At 37.3% G+C, this 23,745-nt stretch overlaps 1 protein-coding gene across 2 annotated transcripts in view; it reads right to left on the reverse strand.

Moving 5' to 3' along the window:
- Positions 1–23,745, reverse strand: part of LOC150086758 (protein Wnt-5b-like) — a 341,807-nt gene that overhangs the window by 23,539 nt on the left and 294,523 nt on the right. The window lies entirely within an intron of this gene.

Genomic DNA, 23,745 nt, shown 5'->3' on the forward strand with positions numbered 1-23,745 from the left:
AAGGCTGTTTAAGCATGGGTAATGAATCTCCATTATTTCTACTACCCAGGTAGCATGCATGCATCGTTTTATATATTGTGAATACCTTCACAACGAGTTGCCTAGGTATTGCACTACTTCGAATAAGTAACGCTTCTCTGCTAGAGATGATTACTGTTACTTATTCTCAGATGGACACCACCACCACCCAGACCGACCGTTTCGAAGCTGGTTGGCTTCATCATCGGTGAATGGCTAGTAGAAATGATGGAGATGCATTACCCCTGCTTAAACAGCCTTTTCATACTCTTTGACATATAGTTAAAAGAACACTATTCAACTTAACCCTTAACTTGCAGTAATAAACATTTATTGATTTATTTATTCTGCTTAAACCAGCTGGAAATTTTGACGTTAAAAACGTTTTTACTGGCGTTGTTCCAAAATTTTTAACGAAAAACCGTCATGCGAAAAGTGTTACGGAAGTGACGTCATATTCTACTTCCGACAGAAGCGAATTTTTGTTGCAACATCATACTTGTATGATGGCAACAATAATTTGTCTTCTACTGGACCAAATTTAATAAAATTTTGGAAGGAGCTTCATCTTAGCTCTATACTAGAGGAAAAACTTTCAAACCTCTGAAAACTGCAGTAGTTTTTCCAGGATAGTGTAAAATATGAACATGTGATCAAGAAAATTTTCTCACGTAATAATCGGAATAATGTGTACGTATCGTGGAAAGCTAAGGAATTTAGAAACAGAAATATTAAGGCTTTAAGATACAAAAAAAAAAAAAAAAAAAAACATTCGGAAACTGGGAAATGCGTTAATTCGAAAACGCATCTGGTTTCATGTCACCTGGTGTTTTCAAATTGAATTTAATTTTTTTTTTCTTTACAATTAAACTCTGAAGCTGGAAAAAGAGTTCTGCACATTTATAAAAACATTCTTCAACTTGGACATGTAATCAGATCTTTCGATAAATACTACACGTAATGGAACAACTATAGATGGTGTATATAGTCACGAACTCTTCAGTGTAAAAATTATATATCCTACTTTAGTCATCACAGACCAATACTTTCAGTAACCGATATGCAATTATTATTAATAAAATAAAAACATTGTTATATTATTATCCATGAATTTTATTAATATCTGAAAATTAAAACGTTTTTAACGTCTGCCGATGACTCTTAAATGTAAAACACGTTAAATATGCTAGCGGCAGGACAACATTATGTACCTGGTACAGAATTTTAATTTTTCTTAAATTCTTGGTGACTTTAAATCAAATCCCACACAAATGAGAAGGTGCAGCTGAAAATGAGATTATAATCCTTTTTCTGCCCTCTCACACTACAAATCACTTATAGCCCCTAGTTCAAACATTTTAGGCCTCTGACAGGTATTTTTTTAAATCATCGAATTTTTTTTAAATTAGCACTAGGTTTGTGGCTAAGAAAGGAAGGAAAACTACCAGATAATTTGGAATATTATTGGGAGAAGCTTTGGGTAGAGCGGTTACTATAAGTAATCTTATACATCTGCTTCCTAAACTGGAGGAATATTTTTATACATGCCTCAATTCATATTGCATCCCAGAAGTAACATTTGCAACTTCTGGGATTGAGCCCAAATGAAAATACAGGCGTGCGTTACTGAAATCAACTCAATTGAAAAAAAAGTATATATTGATGGAAGAAGAAACAATAGCTTGGAATCAAAATAAGTCACTAACAAAAATTACATCTCTAGATAAACTCACGACATACAACAAAAGAAACTAGTTCTATAAGATGTACCTGGGTTATTAGCAACCCACACTGAAAATAAAAAGGCACAGAATGTTGGGGCTAAGAAAAATAAAACAAAAAATAAAAATGCATAAGAAAACACTGATTTATCCTTACAGGATTTAGACAAAAAAATCCTGATGAGATCAATGCACGCAAATAATGAAACAAACTATTTTGAAGAAAATTTAAAAAGTGGCTTCATAAAGATTGTACAGTTTTTACGGAATATTATAAAATTAAGAAACATATATTCTGTAATATTTTATAGCTTTTCAGATATCATATTACTGTAAAACCTTTTAATGAATTGAATTTAAAAGGGCGTCTTTAATCAGTATATGGGCACAGATGTCCTTCTTAGTGACCTTAGTTTAATCTGTCATTTCACGTTAATCTTTAAAATAGTTCTTTATAAAAATCTTGGCAGCTGAGAAAGAACATAGTACGGGATACGTGGCTAAAAGCTGAATGCAGTTTATTGATTAGAAATTCAGTAAAACCCATTTTAAAAGTTGAGGCCGCTTTATCCATTTTACCCTATGTTGATAGGAGAGTTTATATTAAATTCAGTGAGATCACTGGCTACACATTATTAACAGAAACTGCAAAACAAAATTTACGATATATAATAACGTCCCTCTGCTTTTTTAAAGCAGGGGAATCAAATTCAGAAGTGCTCATGGGTTGCACTAGTGTTGTCTGCAAACAGCACGAATGGCATTACTGAGAGAAATATATTAAATATTTTCACATATTTTTCGTTCGCAAATATATTACCAGTCATGCCCATCAACATTAGGAAGGTTAAGATAAGTTATGAATTTTATATTAGTGTATCTCTTCTAAGTATCACCATTTACTTATTTTCATAGAGGTTTAACACCATTAACCTGTTTCAGCTGACAATTGATGAGCCACACAAACTTGAGGTTCGGCAGTATGACATGTCTGTTCTAAAGGAACCCAGCAATTGATGTGTGGTTCTTCAGCTCATTATATGCGAGAAGGTTGACTAACCTTAAATTCATTCGGTTTCTACAGTCTTATAAGTTGCTTCTAAGGGGAGGATCGTGATTTTAAAACCGGGAGTCCCACCATACAGATGAGTGGGTGATGCTGAATATCATATTACTAAGCCGAGGAGCGCGGTAGGATTCAGTGCATTTGATTGGATGCATCTCGCAGGCGATTTTATTAGATGACCAGAAACAACGTGGCATTATCATTATGCTGGAGCCTAACAATATTCCAAAATTGTTTGGTATCACTTTCAAAAACAAGTGGTGTGAAGTACTGTACTTCGGTATGAATAACAGCGAGAATCATTTTCGATCGAAACAGAAATGACTGATGCCTTCATACTCGATGGAAAGCTGTCAAATTTATGTTTCTAAAAGTATTTCATAAAGAAAACGGTAGGTTTTTGAAAGTCGCGTTTCAGGAAAAGGCGTTCGGCTACATTGTAAGGACAGTTTCTTGACGCATAAAGATGTACTCTATGAAGTTAAATGACACCTTAATGTACGAGGAGAGTGAACAGTTTGTGTAATTAAATTTAGTCAGTAAGGTGTACGAATCAGTTACTCACTCACGTGCGTATATGGTGGTACTCCTATTTTTCAAATCAAATTAATCTTCTTAATAATTCTTTTTTCTTCTCTTACTGAAGCTACTGTTATAGATCTATAAAATTTCCATTAATGCAAACATAGTGGATTAGTAACACTTCAAGAATTGATAACATCCTGAAGACTCCAAACCATTTTCTCTCTCTCTTTCTTGCATTTTAAACAAGCTTCACTTTAAGCTATGCTTGTGTATCAAGTAAGTGCTGAGAAAGCGAGACTGCGAACTATTTAATGCCATCTTAACGACTTTTTAAGTCCCTGGCAAGAAGCCAGAGAAATATGGCGTGTCGCTTACTGTAATTTTGCACATATTCAAATGATCTGCCACTTGTAGACACTGCATGGCCGAGACACTTGTGAATTATTCATAGCCTGCTCTTCTGTTAGTGCATAGTTTATATTACATAGCGTTTTATTGACTTGAATATAACGCTTCATGTACCATTGTCATTCCTTCCTACAATACCTTGCTTTTAATGGAGTATGAGAACTACATAACTACCTCTAATTTGAAAAGGTAAGGGTGGCTTAGCCAAAAATGAGAAGAGAGGCCTAATAAACTACTTTTTGTTTTGGGAAATTTTCTAAAACAAAACGAATCTTTCTAAAAATTAATGGTAATTTCACAAGATTTATTCTAGGAGGGAGCAGAAAATACTTTTCGGAATCTTCTCACAGCACCACAACCTGATCACACCCCTACATACCTGTTTCTAAACGGACCTCTTTACTTCGAGTCACTATCTCTAAACAAGAGTTTATGGTAATCAGCCTCCTTTCCAATGAATTTCCAATCTCATAGTGAAAATATGCAGCCCTTAGATCAGAGCTTTCTAAGATGGGTGTCGCCTAATATTGTCATAGAGACAACTTATTGCAGTAATTAACAACTCCTGGCTATAAGAAAACTTCCTGCAATCCAGTCTAATCTCTCTCCCATAATTTGAATTTATGGCCCATAGTTCTGGAATCATTTATAACAGTGAAAATTACTCATTTTACTTTCTCCTATCAGAGCCTTATGCGCCTCAATTAGCCCTCGCGCGAAGCCCAGTGCATATAAGCACCGCCTTGCCCACACAGAGTGGAAAAGGCAAGGGTTCGAATCTCGTCAATGCCGCCAGGAATTTATGGGGTTTTCCCTAACATGGCTAAATTAGTCGATCATTTGGGTTTCACGCAATAAACTGATCAAATAAATAATGTATTTGTAATTTTGGGGGCCTAAGCAACCACTTTTGCTTAAATTGCTGCTGCACAGCTAGAAATAAAAAAATAAAAATAGGCTTTTTTTTTTTTTATATAGAGAGACCCAGTTATAACAGGATTGCAATAGTACACGTAGAAATGGTTGAAAATAAATAACCCCTTACTTAGTGTCATCAGAGTAGAGAGTTTCCTTATTTCGAGTATCAATCTCTGACGTCGAAGTCTATTTTATCCTTATTTTCCATCACTGAGATGGAGAAAGCGTCTGTATCGTATTAGCTAACAAAGCCAGTTTCTCCTGTGCTTACAAAAAATGTAAATAATAACGAAATTCAGGGTTTCCTTGCCTTTTACCTAATAACGAACTGTCTTGTTTATGACAGCAAAATGGTATATATTACAAGGAAAGAAAGTTCGGAACTTGTGAAATGATTTCGGCATTTTTTCCTCTTCCCCCATGGCTAATGGGGTGTACAAAAAAGAGCTAGAGGGGCTTCCCCCTCCCAATAAATTAGCAACGGACGCTTCCTAGGAACGATGCTAATAGCCACGGATCTAATGTAGGCCACTATTTCGAGAAGGAAGTACCCCATGGCATTCCGCCCATTAACTTGTTAGTGGTCTCGTGCGTCAAGGAAGCGACGAATGTACGAGGTGTGCAATTGTTCTTTTCCGAGGAGATGCCGTCGTAAGAAAATTTCTAATGTCGTAGTTGTCCGTGAAATAATGGTACTGTACCTAAAGGTCAAATGTATTTAAGGCTTTATGAGGAGCGCAAATTGCGAGAGGTTTTTAACGAGTAGGCTTACGGACCGACACAATCGCTTTCGGTTGCGAAAGATAATCGGTTCAGAATTGCTACTTATTAACACTAATCACAGTGAACAAAAAGCCGGAGGTGGATGTAACTAAGACAACAAGAATATCATGGGTTCCAAAGAAGGTTTGTCCATGGATGGGGGGAAGGGGTTGAGATAAAGATAAAAGCCCGGTAGAACCTGAACGCCAGAATCAGCTTTTTTATTAGTAATCACAATACGTATCCACTCTTTGTGGTAGGTCTTTGTACAGCATTTGCTACTTTATGAGTATTCCTATTTGTTTCGTGGCAACTGACAATGGTACAGTGTTGCATGGATATTCAAGCGAGATAATGATCGAGCCACTTAACCTCCTCTTTTCTATTCGTGTTCAGGTTGGTGGGAGTTGACTTCCCACGGGAACTAAGGAATAGATGGTAATTTCACCTAAATGCCACATGTAAAGGGCTTTAAATAAAATTGACGTTCATTTAAAATGACTGTATGATTGATTATATTGAATAAATCAACTCTATAGTGAGCCGCATTTTTGTAGAAATGCACCTCTCCCTCTCAGAAAAACATCGTTCGTTTTTCAAAACAAAGTGCCAAGTGCACAGGAATTAGAAGGTTATGAACTGCTTATACAAAAGGTACTTATGTGCCCGTGTGTGTGTGTAAACATTAGCAAAGCGACGACGCGTTAGAAGCAACCCTTTCATGAGAACGCAACGGTTCATAGCCATTAAACAACAAGACCATTGTCTGCAGTGAAATTTTGCTGCTTGACTCTCTTAGAATTTTGGCTGAGATTGAGAGACGGCAACATGGTATTTGCCAAGATGTTAAGCTAGAGGGGGGGACAGCAAATGGGGACGTCTTGTTCGTCAGAAGTAGTCGGTCATTCTCCTTAAATGATTTCTTTTCCTAAGAACTGAACAATACGGATTTCTTACGCCACGATTAATATCGCTACTTTTCAACAAAGAATCGAAAGTTGAGGATGAAATGTGACGTACCTGTCAGTCTATCTTCCTTCTGATCGAGGAAAATGAATTACTGTAAGGCACACCAAAGCGAAAAAGAAAGGGGGGGGGACAAATCAGAGTGGATTAGTAATTCTAGGTAAAATGTTGCATACCTACTTTAAGCCAGATCTTTCCTTCTTCATCTTGTGGTTTGAAAAGCGATGCATTAAGACCAACTATTAAGTTATCGCGACCGATGCTCTTCGAAACACAAAAACCTTTTCATGACTAGTCTGTCAGCCATACTTAAACTGCCTCGCCAAACCTTGAAGGAGGTCAGCCAGAGCGATTTTTAAAGCCGCTTTTCCCCGATTCGCAGCTGAAAGTCTCTTTGCACTGTGAATGAAGTTCGCCATATTTCACAAACAGCTCTTGTCACTAAGCTGGGAGGAAAAAAGAAAGGAGCGGAAAAAAAAAAAAAGAAAAGGGGAATGGGGAGGGTGATCCATCCCGATTCCTACCGATTGGTCTTCTATGATAGGGACACAGTTCGCTGAGTTGGCAAATTGCCGGCAAGATAGCACAAGGAGCGGAACGCTAGAGGAAACCACGGGAACATCTGCGTGCCGTCGTCGCTCAGCCATGGGGGGAAAGGAAGGGGAGAGGGGAGCGGTCACAGCGGCAACAGGGAGATAATATTTTTATGTTATTTAATTTCTGGGCAACAGCCCGGAAACCTTCTGCATGCATGGGCAATACGCTTCGTAAAAGGCTTTGCTAGATTGCGGAGTATTACGAGTTCAATATAGTGGACTGGTAAAGAGGCCAATCTGTCAAGGGACTCTTTCATTAATCTCTATCCCCCCCTCTCCCTCATGTAAAGCTTTCTTCCATTTCTGATCCGGACAGAGACTCACTCTTGTGTATTGTCAGTATTTAACATCACAGATGAATCCCAGCTAGTAATAACACCTGAACTTTTGTCATTATCGTAAGTGAAATATGGCAAAGAAATATTTTTGTATTTTAAAAGGAAAAATAAAAATAGGGTATTTATTCATCGTATAAATAAATTTATTTTTTTTCCATCTTAGCGAAAAAACATACACTGCAAATGAATCGATTTTTTATGGTTTCCTGGAGGGACCGATATATTTTTATTTATTTTATTTTATTATTTTTATTTACTTACCCTTTTTTATTTATTTTATTTTGCAGTCATAGTTGTGATTCTCCGATTTGTCTAGTTTGAATAATTAGTACAGCGTTTCTCAAACTGGGTTCAGCGAAAAATCTTAATTAATAATTAAAAAATAAATTTTGCATATTTGTAGTGTATACCACTTTTGTATCATTATAATATTTAACTTTTTTTTTTCGTCATACCTCTGGATCGAAAGTTGGTTATTCTGAACAAAATTAAAATTAATGTCCTGATTATGAAATCAATCTTTTTCTTCTGTGACATCTACATCAAAAGATATACGCATTTTTTATATTCCTTGTTTTTATACAATATCAGCATACATGGCTGTAATTATTACACAATATATGTTACTTAGACATGTTTCCCACTCTGATTTCCTTTTATACTCCAGATTGCTTTACCGTTTAAGGAACCAACAGTAATCTCCCATTACGGCAGAGTCCCAGCGACCTTGGTATCGTTTTTCCATTGCAAATACGTCCTGGTTCATCACTGACATCCGCTAAGTTTTCAGGAAAGAAATCCAGATGGGAATGAAGGAAATGCATTTTCAATGACATTCGGTACCCCATGTTCTTGTAACGTTTTCAGCAAGTTTTTCACCAGTTGCTCATAGTTCTCTTCTTTTCTCTTTCCGAGGAATTCGTGTACCACAGCCTTCAAAGATCTCCATGCAGCCAGTTCAACAGCATTGAGGTTTCTTTGAAATTCTTCATCTTTTAGGGGCTTTCTTATTTGAGGACCTATGAAAATTCCCCCCTTTAGCTTTGCATGAGATAAATTTGGAAACATTTTCAGTAAATATGCAAATCCTCTGCTTTCTTTATCCCAGTGCCTTAGTGAAATTCTTAATCAGTCCAAGCTTGATGTGTCAAGGGGAAGAAAACCTTTTTGTGGATCAACCAATGGAACACACTTTACATTGCTTTTTCCGGGAACATATTCATCTCTCTTGTCCCAGTGTTGTACGACTATCTCAAAAATACAGGAAACAACATTCAGAGGTATTGTGATCAAAGTTCAGTTCGTGCATAAGACCAAGACGTCTTTGCAGACGCACATGTTATTTTCCATTGCAAAATATCTTGAAAATTCTTAATTTCGCTTACGGTATATTGTAATGTTTGTACCTTTGGCAAGTAAGTTCCACTGTTGTAGTCTGGATCCGAGTAATTGAGCCTTCTCTTTGGGTAAGCCCAAGTCTCTGATCAAGTAGCTTAATTTTTCTTGTGGGCCTTTTCTTTTTCTGGCTCGTGGTCCAAATCATGTGAAGTACATGGTTCCACGACATCTGGTAAAACGATTTCTTTTGTACTTTCATCACTACTTCCAAGATTTTGGTGGCACAGGTACTGGCAGTTCTTTACCGTGTGGCAGGCCTAATTGCTCATTGGATATTTGATGTTAGTGCTTAATCTTTTTGGAAATACAGTTGTGCCCCGTATCCACTGATTCAGTTATCCCCGGGTTAAAGACGGAAGGAAAAAAAGAAAAAAAAACGAAAAACTTAACACGTACTACTCGTGTGTCCAATACGATGCTTCCCTTTATTTTTTACAATGTCGCGTATGGTTTGGTCACCAACATTATAATGGTTCTTTAGAGGTTTAACGGATGCACCGTTTTCAAACTTTTGAATAATTTTAATTTTTGTTTAACTGAAAGCACAACTCTTGCGTTTGCCCATCATTTTCGCGATTTCTAAACGAAACAAAAAAAAAAAAAAAAACCGACATCCCTGACATAAATAACGAAACAAAATTTTCCCGGTAAACTGAGCCTGCTGTACTTTATTAATATCTATTTAATGTTGGTAGTATCTTACTGTGTGCTTAATTTATCGATTAAACTTTATTATACGTATGTATGTACAAGAAAATCACGTTATATATGGGGTCAGCAGGTGTTCACTTATATCCACGATTTCAGTCATCCACGGTAGGTCTTGGAACGTATCTCCTGCGGATATGGGGGTTTTACTATACCTTTTATTTTTGTCATGGAGAAATAGCAGTCGTCGAAATGATTCTTGCGCTCGCGCCACACCAATAGGGACGGCAAACGGTAATGCTCTCAGCTTGCCATATAAACACAGCCTTAAGTTCGTTGTACAAGTAATACAACAGATATGTGGAGCCCAATTTTTTTCCTGGTCAACGATCTTGCAGCCGAAGTACAATGAATATGCAACTTTTGTGACATTGTATATTTTCTTCCTCTGAGTTTTTGGGGTTAAGTATCCACAAACATAGCAGAAGTTGTCTGGGTGATTGACGCAATTTCTGTGCTTTGTCTTCTCCATTTTAACAATGCATTAACCTAAAAACAGTAAAAGCAATTGGTAAATTTGAACAGAAGGTGAATTCTTGTAGAGTTTATCATACACTATATATTGAACAGTTGAATGGTGTAATAAAATTAATAAAATACCGACTTGTCTGGAAAAGTGCATCAAAATCAAAATATACTATATTGCAATAACAGTAATGATGTACTTGCTTAACTTTTAGCCCAATAAACAAAACCAACCAAAAGTTAATGTTTAAATATTGTATTTCAAACAGTATGATTTCTTTGTACAGAATTCAGTTATCTATCTATATCAGTGGTTTTCAACCAGGGTGCCACGTAATTTGGGTTCAAGTTACTTAAACCTATTATGTTTATTTCATTATAAAACGGTGTACAGTATCTTTTTAAATTTCTGGTGATTTATAATTGATGTTTACTTAGTACCTCCATATAAAGAATAAAATTATTATATACTATATATGTATATATATATATATATATATATAATTTGTATTATGAAATATAATTTTTATAATTATATTATTGTAATAACTATCATATAACATATATATGTATACACACAGAGATAATCGGATCTAACAGGCAGAAAATTGAGTAGACTGAGTTTCGCAAAATAAAATAAATTACTTAGGGGTGCCGTTATTAAAAAAAGGTTGAAAAAGACTGATCTATATCTTAAAACCGAGGCATGATAGCAAATTTTTATGATTGATTTTAAATTCTATACATAAAACTTGACCAGAAACAACCATTGATTTGCTGAAGGTAAAAATAATGTTTGGTAGAGTAATCAAATAGACCGCGAAACACTTTATTTTGGCGGGCTTTGCATACAGAAGTATGCGTAGAAGTAATGAATCTAAGAAAAAGTAGCAATGTGGTGATCTAATATGCCATTCGTATGCGATTTAGCCTGGAGTACATGGATTGAAGGAGAAGGGGAAGCGAACCGATATCATAATTAAACTCACTTCCTTGTATAATTTTTTTTGATAATTATTATTATTATTATTAAAATATGTGACCATGGATTTGTGGTTGAAAAAAGGAACTTTAAAACGAGAAGCAAGTACTTATATTAGTGCAACTGTGGTGGTTGAAAATGAACACAATATTGTTAGGCTTCAAAGTGAGGATGAACAATCGCAGCCTTTATTTCCCCAAAAATCCGAAGTGAAAAAACAGGAACCAACTAATAAAAGACCAAAGCGAAAGTATGGTGATGACAGTTATTTGAATTTTGGCTTTACATGTGTTGGAAATGAAGATGCTCCTGATGTACAGTGTGTCGTATGTAATAAACTATTAACAAACAGTTCTTTGGCTCCCGCTAAACTTGTGTTTCTTAAGTGTTCCCTGACTAAAAAAGTTTGGGAAACGCTGAATTAGTATAATGCTACCGGTTCTCCCACTGTCAAAAACAAAACATGACAATGGAGGAACCAACAGCAAGTAGCAACCACAATACCATAAAACGGGTTGTACCTAACAAAACTTATGGGGACAAAGGTAAATTTCAAGAGAGGTGACTATGATAGGATATTTCTTTGGCTAGATTAAGTGGAGAGACTATTGTAGGGAGTCCGATACAAAAATGCTATGAGGAATATTGAAGGGATTTATTTCGTTACTACAAACATATTCGTACCAGTGGTCAAGTTCCGTGAAACTAAGATGCCAAAATGAATAAAAGAGGGCAAAATAAACAAGTATGCGGCAGTTAAAGACGACCACTCAATTCTGATGTGTATTACCATTATAAAGGAATATGTAACAAGCCACTGATGGGCCAAGATGGACTAAAGTTGATTACGAGAAAGCACTGCAAATAGAGCTAATAACAGTGATAAGGAGTTCTCAAACTTCAATACAAAAAAAAAATAAATAATAATAATAAAAAAAATCAAATACACCCCTTAATTAGGAGGCTACACAGAAAGCTCAGAAGAAATGGTAGAAGAGTTGAACAGATACTGCTCAACGGTATTTGTAGACGAAAGCAAGTTCGAATCTTTAGGGAAGGTTAAGGAGTCAGATTGCTGTAAAATAAGTGATCTTAGAGAAGCGTTTGAACTTACTGAAGTTGACGGTAGACAAGGCTCCAGGGGGGGGTTGTTGTTATTGTTTGTTATTTGGTTTTTAGGAGCATTAGCAACTAAGGCCATATTGCTCCGGGATATGCGGTGGTCATTCCCTGACCTTTCCACATCCTCCGTATTTGGTGGTGACGGGCTCGAACCCCGGTCTAATCAAGAAGCGTGTGCTACGCACTGCTGCTCCTTCCCACCTGGCTACGGAGGCGCCTACTCCAGGGGGTGGAAAGGATATATTCAGATATGAAAAGGCTGCATGTGAGTGAACAAAATTTTAATGAGAGCATCATAAGAGTCCGTTAAGATTTCTTTGGCCTTGTGAAGAGCTAATTGTCTCCCTAATGCACAGAATTGTGCTAAAAAGAGTTTGACTGTATTAGGAAAGATCATGGAGCCTGTTATTAAGGGCCATCTCGACGTTATATATCTAGACTTTAGTAAAGCTTTTGATGCCGTCCTTCATGTAAGAATGCTATCTAAATAGGAAGACGCTGGAGTTATTGAAGATTCCACGCTAGATGGAAGGCTGGCTAAATGATAGGAGACAGAGGGTTATTGTAAATAACTGAATTCTGTCAGAAACAGAAAATAGTCATAAATGTGCAGAGTGGATCAGTGTAACAAGTGATGAGGAGAATACTGACCTCGTATTTCTCCAAGAACCATATACCAACGCCAAGCAAGTGAGGGTTTGTCCTCTTACATACAAAATCGTCCAGTCGGAGTTCTATACTTCTTGGGCTGTCATCCTCGCACGAAACCCTACAATAACAGTCACCAAAACCCCTTCCTTATGTTCCCTCTGGGCGGTTTGTGCCCAAATCATTGGACCCATTGGCTCATTTCATGCCATCTCAATGAATTGCCGTCCAAGCGAGGATATTGCACAGGCTATTACCTACCTCCGAACAGTACAAACTTTGCTGCCCAATGGAAAGATCATTCTCTCTGCGGACGTCAACTGTTGTTCTCACATATGGTTTAGCACTACTGAGGACCGCTCAGGAATCAGCAATACACAGTCCCTGGAAGATTTCTTTGCAGCATCCAGCTTTAATATATTAAACAGATCGAAAAACCTTCCGACCTTCAGCAGCACCCTATGGGAATCAACCATCGATGTCACCGCAGCCTCAAGATCTATAACCTCCAAAATCTCGGCCTGGCAGGTTCGAGAAACCTGGACGGCATCAGACTATAGATAGATTGATTATATTTTGCCTGTCGAGATCCATAGAATCAATGTCACATCCCAGGAACAACCTATCTCGTTTTGCCATCACCAAGGCTAACTGGACCCAGTTTTCCACGCAATTGAAACTTCTTTAGAGGGCACCCGTGACCTTAACTCTATGGAATCACAGTAAATCAGCACCAATGGCAATGATAGCAATTATCACAAATGCTTGCAACCAAACTATCAATAGAAAAAGCCCGAGCCCATGCGCTGTCTCGTGATGGAGTAGCTTCAGCTGACTGCTCTCTGCCGACAAATGCAAACAGCGCGTGAAACCTTCCAAAGGGACTGTACCTCCTTGCCTCCCAAACGAGGGGGGAACCTGCAATAACGATTATGCAGTATCAGGAATGAATACACATCCATGATGACATAGGAAAAGGGAGAACCTAGTTTCCACCATCGGCAATAATGAACCCTGAGGAGTGATGTACAAAATTCTTACTAACAAACTCAAATCTGGCAAACAGATGGACAGAGACAACCAAAGGCACCATTACCAAAAATTCTTACCAAACTTCACCCATCTCTATCCCAAGCCTCCTTCATGGTTCAGTCCTGGTCTGCACGTTACATTCTTCATTACGGCCATGGTGGAATCAATGAGAAACTCGCCTCAATAGGTATAGTACAGGATTCTCGCTGCCCCTGTGGGCTCAGTGAAATTTGTGAGCTCCTCTTCTACGAAGACAAGATCAGTCTTCTTCACCAAAATACCGCGATGTTATGGACACTACCTAGTTAATAATGAGCAGCAACACCGCGCTTTCTATGTTTCCCCAGGACCTATTCGCTAAACATCTGCAGACCCAAGATCGCAACAACGCCAAACCTTCCCTATAGAAGAACAAAGGAAATCACTAACTTTGTATACCTCTGCAAGTAATTAGCACTCCTACCTTTTTCAGGAAGAGAGTGCAATTGGACTAGACGCTTATCTTTTAAACAAGACAAAACCTGGATTTCACACCTGACTCTGGATTTGGCAAACCTGGACACTTACCTCTACATTCACTTCCATTGACCGTGACTCTCTGTATCTGTCATGGACTACTCCTGCTAACCCGGCTATTGCTGGGTAGGACTGCTGTTGCCAGCAGCCTCTGACCATTCATGTCACTGGCGATCTACACAGCAATCTTGCTGTGTAACTTTCATCCCCATCCCTGGAGGCTCCACCCATCTCTTTGGTCCAACCATCTTTCTCCTGGTAGAACATTCGCGCCTCCACTGTTAACTGGGATGCTGTCATCTACATCCTCCAATTACTTATCCTCTTACCCACCCTTTCTCGCCTGTTCTCCCACTACTTTTTTTTTTTTTTTTTTTTTTTTTTTTTGTATTGACTTGGTCTTACCCACCTCAGCGACCCAGTCGGAGACCAGCCAGAGAAGCAGTCTCTACTGCCTGGTTCACCTCCAAGTGGTGTGTGCAAGCAACGTGAGGTCCCACCACTGGCCCGCGGCTAAGTAGCCAGAAGAGCAAAACAGAACACGACACAACTCTACATAAACCACACACTTCTGGCATTTACAGAGTACTCTTCTCCTTACAAGAGTACTAACGGCGCAGTTGTGGGAAACCCCCGGTGGTACCTTACCCCAAACACTATATACAATACCAAGTGAGGGTCCTTCATGGCTCGGTGTTTCTAGGTCCTCCTAGTTCTTAATTTTCATAAATGATATTGACAAGGCTATCCAAGGGAAGCTGTAAAAGTCTGCTGATGATTTTAAGGTGGGGAAAAGTGGTTAACAATTCGAGCCAGGCCGTGAGGCTTCAAAAAGACTTGGATCGGTTGTATAATATGGAAGAATGCTTCTAAATAATGCATTTGAGCAACAAAAATCCTAGAGTCAAGTATAAGCTAAGGAGGAGAGGAAACTAAAAGTAGTTCAAGACGAAAAGACTTGGGTATTTTCACGCTGATAAGTAATTATCCGTGCAGTGTAAACAGGAGGCAGATAGTGTCCTGTCCATGATTTATACAACCTTTTCTAGAAGGGAGAAGTGCACCCTTAATCTTTTATACAAGGCAATAGTTAGGCCACATTAGGAATAGGACTGCACCTGAAAAAAGACACAGAAATCTTGGAAAGATTCATCGAAGGGAGACCAGATTAGCGATGCGTGCAAATCGATGCGTATGAAGAACAGATTAGAAAATGTGGAAGTTTGATAATCTGACATCTAAAGGTAAATCTGATTGAGGTTTATCAAACGCCGAAAGGGCTGAGTAAAATGAATGGGGCAGGTCTGTTCTTCTAGGTGAGACAAGAACCAGAGAACATAAATATAAAATCTCAGGGAATAACAGATTGGATCTCTAAAATTCGCTTACGGGCAGCGGTAGTCGATCACTAGAATCACTTGTAGTCGATCACTTGCTTCCCAGGGTGACAGAGGCAATGAGCCTGGCCAAGTTCAGAGCAGAATTGGATGGTTACCTTGTAGGAATGGTAATAATATGAATATTCTGTTGTTGTTATAATTATTGTTTATTTTATTTATTATTATTATTTTTGATGATGCAGAAAAAGTTTGCCTTCTCGCATAATTTTTGCTTTACTAATACAACAATATTATAGGAACAAGAAAATACGCTGTTTAAACTGTTTGTAAATTATTGCATATTACAAAATATATACAATAATTAAAGCTGGCGAAGGAACAAACGTGTCACAAAACGAAACTGTTAATTAGTAGCGATATAACTCATCGCCCTGATATTGTAGGCTGTTTGTGGAGTGAGGTGTATAGTATATTTCAAAGTGAATACAATTAACCAAATATATATATCTATTTAATAGTTATTATTATACAATCATTATATTGTAAAGATCTGAAAATTTGTATAAAAGTGTATAATGTATATTTTAAAATTTCTGTACACTCTCCTAGCCCACTTACTGTACAGGGGGTGAACCTTGTGTTAATAAACTGATAGTAAGTAAGTATACCTCGAACTGATTTAAATAAATAATAATAATTAGTTAATTGTGATTCATTCTACAGTCTTCTGTGAATTTCAGTTGCTATCCTAACGAATGAGTTATGAAGAACCTAAAACTAATATTACTGATAATAGCATGAGTTGCATTGCAGAAAAACTTCGAGAGAATTGAATCTACTTCATTGGAAGTTTTTCCGCGCTTGTGTTGTTATCGGTGATATTGGTGCTGGCTTCCCACTGTTCGTATGCGTGATAATGAGGTAAGCGTAGCCTCATTTCTCTTGAACTTTTTCTCTGCTACTCCCCTTGCTAATAGCGAACCCCTTCATGGGATAGGATTGATGCTGACACCGCTTCTGCAGTATGGATTTCACTGCTGTTAGGCCTCCAATCAGAAACACTGATATCTAAATGCTATCCCCATGTGAGGTAGGATTACAATGCGGGCACAGTAAAGGTGTAGGACCTTATCTCTTTCTCGCAAACCCCTATATAGGTAGGATAAATGCTGACACTGATTTTTGGAGTGTGCGATTCCACGGTCATTGAGTCCTAATGTTGATCACATGGGAATACCTGTTCCTACGACTTTCTCCCCTCTCCCTCACTTTCGTCTATTTCTCCGAGCAGGCCATCTTCACTGCAGCCCACTACTCCATTCGTACCTGCTCTCTTGCCTATTTCTCGGTGCTCTTTTCTTAATGAAACCTCTTTTTTTTTTCTTTTTTTTTTTTTTTTACTTGATCTCCGCTAGGAAGCTCAGGAGACCCTGGCGAAGACTTACCAGAAAATGGATAGCTTGATTCATCTCCTAGTGGTGTATATAGGCAACGTGGGGTCCCACAGGAGGCCCTACTGCCAAGAACCAAAAGAACAACAGAACATGAACTACACACACTTTTAGCGTTTACAGAGTTCTGTTTTCCACACAAGAGTACCGATTTACGCAGTTGTTACCCTAACACTATGTACCCCTTGCTGATATCAAGGTATTAGTGTTACATTATTTGTAACTCAGACATTAGGAAAGCTCGTGAAATTCACAGTTTGTTATTTGTTATAGGAGCATTAGCAACTAAGGCCATATTGTTCCGGGATATGTGGTAGTCATTCCCTGACCTTTCCGCATCCTCCGTATTTGGTGGTGACGGGCTCGAACCCCGGTCTAATCAAGAAGCGTGTGCTACGCACTGCTGCTCCCTCCCACCTGGCTACGGAGGCGCCGAAATTCACAGAACTTGGAGTAAATCACAGATAACAGCCAACTGTACGTAATTCCAACCATGGTTCTGAACCTTTGGTTCAATTTTTATTATTAAAAAACAATAACAAAGCAGTAAATATTATGACATACTTTTAGTCTGTGCTCATATGAAAAGAAGAATGTTTACTGTTAGTTATTGGCGGTATAATAAATATAATTAAACATTCGTTCGCTAATAAATCACATAATCTAAAAGATCACCATTTAAGCAGAAAAGAAAAGAAAAGAAGCGCTGACATATTTGTTTTTTAGTGCATTCCCAGACCACCACGCTGTTGAACAAAAGGCAACCATCGTCTACAACAATGGGCGGATGTCAGAAGATTAAGAACAAGTATCCGACAATGGCACTCAACAAGAGGACGCGACTAATTTTACTCTTGGCTGTAAATATACTCTTCCTAAGAAGCGAAACTACAAACCATTCCGACGTTAACAACATTCCTCAAGAGGTTTTGGAGAGTTCTCAAAGTCCCACCAACCCTCTGAACATATATAGGCGGCTTCGGTGCCATCCATGAGTGCCTATTGTCTCCGCCACTAACACAGACATCGGAGCCGACCTTTATGCGGCACAGCGATCGGGGGTACATTTGTACGTGGAGAACACTACACAAACAACTGAATACAGGCTGTACAAATACTCCACGAGTCGGAGCTTTATTCCTGCTAAAAACCTTCCTACATCCCAATCCTCCCCCCAACCCCGCGCAGTTCTGGTATCGTATCGCATCCGCCTCTCGACTGTTTGATTTTTTCCCCCTCCTCTCCTAAGGCCGGTACCTATAATAGCTGACCGCTGGGAAAGCGGCAGGATTTCCTTTGTGGGCAACACGGGGCCACTAGCTCTGGTTGAATACTGTTCATAAATCAGTGTTTCCGACCCCCTTCCCCACTTTCTCCCTACCGTGTTATGTACCAGAAGCTGTACCGATAAAACCTTTGCACCTCACTCTGACTTTAGCTGGACATGATCGTTTGTCAGCGGCTTATCACCATTTACTTCTCCGCTGACATAACTCCAGCACGGTCGACAGCCGTCTCCCGCTCCTTACATTGTCACCAGAAGTTTGGAATGCTTGGCAAATGCCAGAGAAGGTTTGTTGCTGGCTTGGAGTTAGTTATAACGAAATGCTTCTTATGGAAGAAGTGGCAATTGATCCCTCCTTCTCCAGTCGTGGGAGCCATTCATGAGTATAATCAGGTCTTTTACATTAGCTAAGCAACAACAACAAAAAATCTAATAGTGTATGTACGTTAGAAGCGAATTATCAGCGTGTATAGCATCCCGAACAACATCATTTGGGATACCACTAAGCCCAAAAAACTTAGTTTCCCTTCTGCATAGTCGTTTATTTATTTGAACTTTAATACATAACAGAAGTATTGCTTCAGTTCTTATATATCAGAGTAATGCATTATCATTTGTCCAATAAAAAAACAATACGAATATTACTCATTGATCCATTAAATGGTCACTATAACATAAGTGAAAAGGCCTACGTGCTCTGGATTCATTATATATATTATTACTACGTGACACAGAGCATCCATTAAACAAGTCTAAGCTCATACGCTTGCTTTCTTGCGTCACATGCCTCCATTACTACTACTACTATTTTGTGCCGACCGGGCTAGCCGGGTGGGTAAAGTGCCTGCCTGGCAATCCAAAGGTCGCGGGTTCGAATCCCGCCTTGGGCTTGGATCAAAGTACTGCAAAAACCTTGGGAGGCGCATTATGGCCACAGAAGCTGATGCGCCAACAACTACCAAAAAAAAAAAAAAAAAAACCCTACTATTTTGTAGTTTTTTATTGTGCTGTAAATGTCCTTATGGGTCACGAAATATTTGATACAGAACAAGGATGGCATTAAGAATAAAATAAAAAATATAATGAAGAATTCTTCTTTGTTTGCAGTGTGTTGCACGTTTATTTTTTTAGTTTAGGTGGGTTGCATTATATATATAAAGTTTGAGAGGAACTGCTGTAATAATTCATTGAATGTAAATACCACCCTGAAATCCTTAGTTATGTGTGAGAAATTCGTTCATTATTTATCTCATATTTTTAGTTTTTAGATGCGTTAGCATATATGCATACGCGCCTATTGTGTTCGCCATGTCCGTCCGCATGTAACAATTCAAATCTCAGTGAATGGATTATCCTGAAATTTTATATTTGGTTATACAGAAAGATTTTGTGGCGCTATCGCAAAATTCATTAAAATCGAAAAAATGGTAATCCCGCAATTATAATTCCTTTTCCCCATACAATTTGTATAGAAAAAATAAATTCAGATATTAAATGTAGTTTGAATGCAGTATTGTTAACTTATAGACAGGCTGTGCACGCTTTTCATGTATTGTTTTGTAAGACTCTTGAACGTACTGCCGCTTCTATATATATATATAGAGAGAGAGAGACAAAAAAAAAAAAAAAAAAAAAAAGAGCATATGGGAGGAGAATAATAAATATTATACAGTTGTAATTAAACTGAACGGTTTTGTTTCGAGAACGTAAAGCTACAGTTTTATTAGGTGTTCTATCAAATTATAATCTTATTAATTAATAAGAGAACTATATTTAATTTTCATTTCAATTAATTTTAAGAATGCGCTTGAAATGTAACGCATTGTATACATTAACTAACTTGTTTTTATTTGAATGATCAAAGGTCATAACTCTACAGTTAGCAATGTTGAAGAATAAATTATTATTTGAGGACCGATTAGACAGTAATTGGATAGCCTGAGGAAATAGCAGAAAATTTTTAAAAGTTCGAGCTAAATCATTAGGGTAAATAAATGTTAAATAACAATGGACCAATCCTCCCCAGTGTTAAAACATATGAAGTCATACCATAAATACAAATTCGAAAAGTTTGTCCTTCGAATTGAATAATGTAAATCTGCAAGTCATGTGATTCTAATTTAGCTAATAGAATATTGTGCATAACCAAATCGAAGGCTACGAGACTAGTGATTATTACCCAGCCTGTTTTACTTGGCCTAAATTGTATATTGCCAGAGAAACACTGGGGCCAAAACTATGCAGAGCAGAAGAAAAAAAGATTATTAAAATATGGCGTTAATCTTCGTGTTACAACTGAATCAAAATATTTAACTGAACAATAAATCGGTAATTAGCAATAACATGTTTTCAGTCCTTTTTATGAGCGTGTTAACTTTAGAATCCTTAAGCCTTACATAATTTATTTAGGACAGGGATTCTCAACGGAGGCAATATCGTCCCCAAGGGGTGAAAATTGGTTTTGAGGGGGGGGGGCGAAAAAATCTTGGGTGTTACAATGGTTTGTGGCCCTCAAGTTCAACCCTACCCGATGACATCTTATTCCTTAACATTTAATTTCTCTCATTGGGTTTTCTTTCCCCTGAGACAATTGATTTTAAACATATAGGTATATTATATCAGGAGCGAGTGAGAAAGTTGATAAAAGGTAGATAGTGGGCGTGATTTAATTCAACCACCTTTGCTTTCATTAAATGCCTAAGGGCTTTCAGAGGTAATGTCTCCGAAATCCTTGCCGTTTGTGCCTTTCAGACAGCTGCGATCTTGGCGGCGGCATGGTGGGCGTGGTTTATTTATCTATTCTTTTGTTTCATCAGTCAGTATATGAGGCAGGGATGGGATGAGGAAATGTTTAAGTCTATTGTTTCTACTTTCTAAGCGACAATTAGTATTGATTCCTTGTGGAAGTTGTTTATTTTTGATCCACAGTGCTTTTGTGAGTGACATGGGCTATGAGAGTTAAATAAAAATAGTTTATATTTTATTATTTGATTCTTTGCAGTTATTCAACCTATCATCAATCATGTCAAGTGCTGGAAAGAAAAAAAGTGTCAACAGTATCTGGATGAATATCTAACTTATGGTTTTATTGAAAACCCATTCGACTCAAGACAGCCTATGCGTCTTATGTGTAATAGTTCTTTTTGAAATGAGGCTATGAAACCATCAAAACTTTTAGATCACTTTTAAAGGAAACATCCTGATAAAGTTGGTAAACATATCGAATATTTAAAACAGAATTTTGAGCAACGTAGCACTGTTACTTCCTTATTTAAGAAGAACACACAAACAAATGACGATGGAATGATTGCGTCTTATAAAATTGCAGAAATCATTCCAAAAACTGGTAGTGTTCATACAGTTGCTGAGACTGTTATAAGGCCTGCATTAGAGAATGTAATTTCAACAGTGATGCATCAAAACCCTTCCAGTATTTTAAAAGCATTGTCATTGAGCAACGATTCAATTCGAAAACAAATCGATGAGATGTCAGTTAACGAAGAAACTAAAAATGAGAAAATTTTCTATTCATATTGACGAATCAACAGTTAATGACAATAAGGCCCTTCTAATGGCATATGTTCGTTATTTCGATGATGATTGCAAAAGAAGAGATGTTTGCAAAATCTAGAGAAACTGACTGTACTGGAGCATGCATTTTTGCTGCTGTAAAATCATGGTTTGATGAAAAACAAATACCATTGGAAAATTTGGTAACCTTTTCCACCGATGTTGCTACGTACATGGTTGGAAGACGTTTTATAGCCCACCTAAAGGAAGTATGCCCCAACATCATCTGGTTGGAAAAAATATTAGTCCAGTTCTTTAGCAATCTCAGTATAGTTATTAAAAATAATCAATAAAATAAAGTCACATAGCAAATGTGATCGTCTTTTCAGAAAATTTTGTGTGGCTTCTTTTACATACAGAAGTCAAGATGGCTTTCTAAAGGGAACTGTCTAACAAGATTTATAAACCATTTTGATACGATAATTAGTTTTTTTAAAAAGCGAAGGAGACACAGATTTAGCAAAGGAGATCAGCAAACACAAAAACAATTTATATTATATGGTTTGGATTTTTCGAAAACTATATGAAGGCTAACTTCAAAGGAAATTAATTACGGCGATAGACTGCAAACGCGTATTAAAAGCCTTCACTAAAAAACTGGAAATATTTGAAAGCAATTTAATGAGAAAACAATTTCATGGTATCCAAGAGTTAGCTGAAATCAATGCTAAAGTAATGTTAGAGTTAGTTGAAATAATTCTTAAGATCACCGAGAATGAGCTTAAGAATTATTCAGATCATTTGTGGTCTTTAAAAGGTGAAATTAAAAATAGATTTTCAGATTTATTTTCTTTTGAAGTGAAGCCAGGGATATTAGATACAAATGGATGTGATTTTGGGTCTGCTAGTGAATAAATTCAAAGAACTCAGTAAATTAAAATCTAATGAAGAATGCAAATATAAATTCGAAAAAGGTGGAATAGCTGAGCTGTGGGGATCAAAAACAACTAAACTTCTTTATCCAACAATGTGGTCTGAAATGGCCAAAGTACTGTACTTTTTTGTTTTCAACGTCTTATATGGGTGAAAGCGGTTTTAGTTCAGTGAATAAAATATTAACAAAGTAAAGAAACAGAACTGATATATGTTCAAGAGAATTAGAATTAAACTTACTAACATCGTACTGAACATTGAACTTTTAGCTATTAACCATCAGACTCAGGGATTCCATTGAATTAAAGGAGTACGTATAAAGTATTTTCTTGTTTAAAGTTTCATGGGGGGGGGGGCGATTAGGGAAAAATTTGTCTAACAAAGCCCTTTAGGGGCGAAAATCAAAAAAAGGTTGAGAAACAGTGATTTCGGATAATAGTCTCAGGTTACGAAGAAGTTAACTAACGTATAAGTTTGTGCTAGAGCATCGTGTTTATACGTAGCCAACTAAGTAGTTACAGAAATGGCGTTTAAGTATACTTAAGTGAATATTAAGTACAGAAATGGCATCATTTAAGTAAGATATACTTAAATGATGCCATTTCTGTAACTGCTTAGTAGTTGGCTACGTATCGACATGATGCTCTAGTACAAACTTATACGGAATCCTTAACCGTTAATGGATAACACCCGATATCAAACGATTAGTTTAAAATAGGAACCTAAGCAAAGAACTTAAAAAAATCACGATTTTCTTCTAGAATATCAGGAATTTCATCGAGTACTTCCGCCTCGCCTTTAGTGAATAAATCTGAAGTATTTTTGAGTTCAGCTTCAGATAATAAATAATAATCAACAGTATCTGTATCAATATCAGGGTAAATCAAAGACGGTTGAGAGAAGAAAGTTTCGTTTTATACATTTTGCTATATATAATGTTGTACCGAATATTAAGGATTAAGAATTTTTTATGACTAATTATTGCGATTGGTTTTAAAATGCTCTAAAAGAAACCGAAAAAAGCCAAGGCTGTCAGT

The sequence above is a fragment of the Mastigoproctus giganteus genome, chromosome 4 (assembly GCF_048544385.1).
Source record: "Mastigoproctus giganteus isolate SK-2022 chromosome 4, ASM4854438v1, whole genome shotgun sequence".
NCBI lineage: Eukaryota > Metazoa > Arthropoda > Arachnida > Uropygi > Thelyphonidae > Mastigoproctus > Mastigoproctus giganteus.